The sequence below is a fragment of the Medicago truncatula genome, chromosome 7, assembly GCF_003473485.1.
Source record: "Medicago truncatula cultivar Jemalong A17 chromosome 7, MtrunA17r5.0-ANR, whole genome shotgun sequence".
Taxonomy (NCBI): domain Eukaryota; kingdom Viridiplantae; phylum Streptophyta; class Magnoliopsida; order Fabales; family Fabaceae; genus Medicago; species Medicago truncatula.
In genome coordinates, this window is record NC_053048.1 from 38,416,624 (window position 1) to 38,420,972 (window position 4,349).

The 4,349-nt window shown below is 29.8% G+C and overlaps 1 non-coding gene across 1 annotated transcript; it reads right to left on the reverse strand.

Annotated features, from left to right (window-relative positions):
* Positions 1–3,893: 3,893 nt before the first annotated feature.
* TRNAV-CAC (transfer RNA valine (anticodon CAC)) lies at positions 3,894–3,967 on the reverse strand. The gene has a single exon. It is a non-coding gene; the product is annotated as a tRNA-Val (tRNA).
* Positions 3,968–4,349: the final 382 nt, after the last annotated feature.

Genomic DNA, 4,349 nt, shown 5'->3' on the forward strand with positions numbered 1-4,349 from the left:
ATTATCAAACGTTATCAAAATGTGCATTATAGTTTCATACAGCTGGTTATGAATTTAATGAAAAATATTTTTATTATATGGTGTACTGTGCAATTTTTTAAATTATCATTGCTTTTTTTACGCAATAATCAACGTGAATTTATATTTTTAACAAATTTGCATTTTACTTGTTTGTTGAGAAAGGGAAAAAAAAAATGGACACTGATTTAAACGTGACACAAGGCACGGTCAAAGTCCAACGGAGACAACAACGTTGGAGACGAAGAAGAAACAGAAAAACAAGGTAACGTTGTGGTGGCGCCGCGTATGCATGCTTCAACTTTCTCACGTTTTATTTTATTTATTTATAGTCAAAAACCCAAAAAAGTAAACACTTTCAAAAGTCTTTCTAGGTAAATAGTGAGTCAAAGCACAACAAAGAAACACTAAATGGAAACAAGCTACTACTAATTAAGGAGTAATCCTTACCAAAAAAAACTAATTAAGGAGTAATCAGTCATTGGATAATAAAAGAGCAAAGCTTGACCTTGACCAAAAGAAAAACAAGGTTTGGTTTGGTGGGAGGGTTAGAATTTCTTCTCTATTTCTTTGATTTGGAGAGAGAAAAATATCTAATGGGATAAGATATTGATCATATGTTGTTTTTAAATTAGTAAGTTAGTGACTTGGATTAAGACACAAAAAGAGATATGTGAAAATATTAGTAATATTTTCCTTTCTCATTCTGACAAATATTACCTACAAAGATGTGAGCAAATAAAGAATTGAAGAGAATAGAGATGTGAAATTTTGTCATGATCATTGCAAAACAGCACATTTATCTTGTAATGGCTAGATCGCCTAAAGAAAGTTTATATGTGTGTGTAGAAAAGGTGATAAACATTATTATAAACTCTCTCACATAAGTGGAAATATCAAATTCAAACCTAGAACAACACGAAAGATATTCAGTTTAACAATATTGCTACTACTTATAGACGAAGTGATAAACACTTATAAACTCACAAACTAGTGGTCGAAAATGCCAAATTTAAACCTAGAACAACACAATTATATTCAGTTTAACAATGATGGTACTACCGATTGTGTTAGGCCTTATGAGTTGGGTAAAGAAAGATTTGACCTTAAAACAAAAATGATTCCAATTTTATTAAGTACCTAACATATGACAACAAAACGGGTAATTCCGACTTTATTTTCAGAGGTGAAACCAATGATATATTCAAACAAATAATAAAAGAACAAGAAGTGCTATAATTTAAAAGTTACAACTAACAGATAAAAAAAAAGACACCAAAACAAAACGCCATCAAACCAAAAAGTAAAAACTGAAAAATCAAATTGCAGATAGATCCACTCCTAAACATCTAAAAGGTTGAGTGTTTCATTAATAAAAATTGTATGATAACCATTAAGCTTTGCACTTGATCCATGACCATATCAAAAGTTTGGCCATTTTCATATGTGTACATGTTACACGGTCTTGTTGACTGAACACCACATAATTACACCGGTTCCAAATAGATCAAATATATGTCATCCAAATCACATGAAATCATTCATTAATTTTTTTATCATGAGAAACCAGTCCTATAAACTGAACCGTATGACAAAAACAATTATTTGACATTACACTACTAAAGCCTAACAAAAAAAAAAAACTTTCGACCATAAATTTTTGGAAGCAAGACAATAAAAAATAAATTATTAGCTGATTCATTCAAATTACATTCGACGACATACGAATGTGATGCTAAATTATTTATCCTTCTACAAATTAAATTATCTTCAATTGGAATATGAGTGAGTAGTAACCTCCAAACTAACAACGATATCTTCGTTAAAACTAAATTGTTCCATGTAATATTATAACAATTAAATGTGAATATGTTATTTCTTCAAAATTATATATTAATCGATAAGCTTTTTTAATTGAAAATAAACCATCGAAACTAGGATCTCAAATCCATATTTCCTCCACTTATCCTCTAAGAAATATTAGACAATAAAACTAAACACTCCTCCACCAACTCGATCTCAATCTCTAACAAACAAATTTCTTCTCCGCTCCAACAACCTCTCTCAACACTACTACATAATATCATATTCCTCACAAAACATTTTTTTATCCAAACGCTAGATTAAACAACCCACCTAAATGAAATGGATACATGCAAATTGCAAAGCAAACAGTTTGGATTAGAATGGCATATACCAATTGTTTGGTGCATCACTTATCGTTTTGTCTGCTGGTTCTAACAAAATACCCTCAAGTCTTTGCATTGTTTATTTCTGTTTCAACAATAGTATATTTTATTTATCAAACTTTGAGGAAAAAAAAATGTATATTTTATGAACACATTACCACACTACGTTGACCATTGCATACTTTTTTTTTTTTGACAAACGACCATTGCATACTTAATACTAATGAAAAACCGATAATAAAACACACGTTGCTCAACTATTCCAAATTAATGCAATTCAGAATAAAGGATATGCTTTGCTTCGTCACTGCCTATGCACTAAGTTAATCCTATAAGTAATTAATTTCTTAAAGAATTTTCTAGTTAAAGATACGAATAATTAATGACAATAAACTTGTCAAAAAAAAAAAAAGACAATATACCAACTTTTTTTTTTTTTGACAAATATACCAACTTATTAAAATATATTTTTATGACAAATTAAATTATTTTAAGGCTTTCATGACAAATGTTAGTAATTGTTATGTTAACTTTTTTTTTCTTGTGTCGGATTTGAACCATAGACATTTAACATTTTAACTTTTGAGGCGGTCATTCTTCTCCATAACAAAAGTTTTAGAGGTAATGTGACAATGGAGATTGATATATCAAAGACTTTGACACTCTTAACCGGAAGTTTCTTCTGAAGGTGCTAAATTCATTTGGCTTCAGCAACAAGTTTTGTCGGTGGATAAATGCAGTTCTCGATTTTGCTTATTTGTAACAAGCAAAGAGGATATTTTCCTTGCAAGAGGGGGTGAGGAAGGAAACCCCCTTTATCCGTTGCTATTTTGCATAGTTGAAGATGTTCTCAATAAAAATTTAACCAAACCTTGATTTCTACCATTTCCCTTTCTCTCAAGAGAGTTACAAAAGTGAACAAGTTATTCCCAATTGTTCACCAAAAGTAATCCCTAATTTATTTCGTTTTCCTCTCTCAATCCCTGAATGACTTTCACTCAGGAACTCACTATAGAAAGTTTCAATCGTTTCCCTAATAATTCATAACCACGCAAGGTATTCAAAATGTGTTTCCCAACCCTTGAACCTCGCCAAAACGCTCACGACACAAAAACTCTAATCTACTTTCAAGGGCCCTCGTTTCTGGCTCAGTTAGATTGTGTTCCAGCAACTCTGTTGTTATAGAAAAATAGGCATGATTCTAATCAAACTTCTAGTCCATAAACCATAATTCAAATAACAGTAAGCAGAAAGTGACATGATACAATCTTTACTGCATGATTCGAATCACGCATGAACCTATTTCGAATGGCATGCTCCAAAAGTTTAAAAACAATTATTTTAACTTCTTAAGGCACATTCTCCATAATAATTAATGATAGTATAGAGAATAGATAAACAACTAAATAAAAAATAACAAAAATCATTTGTTGTTTTGTTAGGTGAAAAAACTCCTAAAAGGAAAACTAAAAAGGAACTAAGGAAGATTTTAATTATTGTAGAAAAAAACTTATTAAATACTCTGCTAATTGAGTCATATTATCTTAATCAAATGAACTGTCAAAAACTTATAAAATAACCACCAAGTAAAGCTTACAAAACAGAAGAAGAAGAAGAAAAAAAAAAAAGCAGTGTTCAATTTATTTGCTCATAGTTTTTCGAGTATTTTCTGAACTAAAATAAAAATGTCTGAGCCCAGGTTCGAACTGGGGACCTTTAGTGTGTGAGACTAACGTGATAACCAACTACACCACCCAGACAATTGATGGTATAGACTTGATTCCAACGAATTTATAATGAATTCGATAATTATCATACAACATGGTTTTGATTATTTTCCACTCCTTGTGAAACTTCACTATTTTCCGGGAGATTATTTTATTCTGTCAAAAGAAAAGGTATTTCGTCATTAAAATATTAAATTTTACAGTTTTTTTTAACAGGATTAAATTCTACAACTTAAAAATCACTAGAAAAGTGAATTCAATGATAAAACTATCAACATAATTTCTCTATGTTAAATTTTTACGTAAGATAATAGAAATTCTTTTATTTAAAAAAATAAATTATGTGTTATTTTTAATTTTTCAATACGACGTTTTCTTTTATTTCAAATTTTACTCACAATAAAATAGTGTGTAC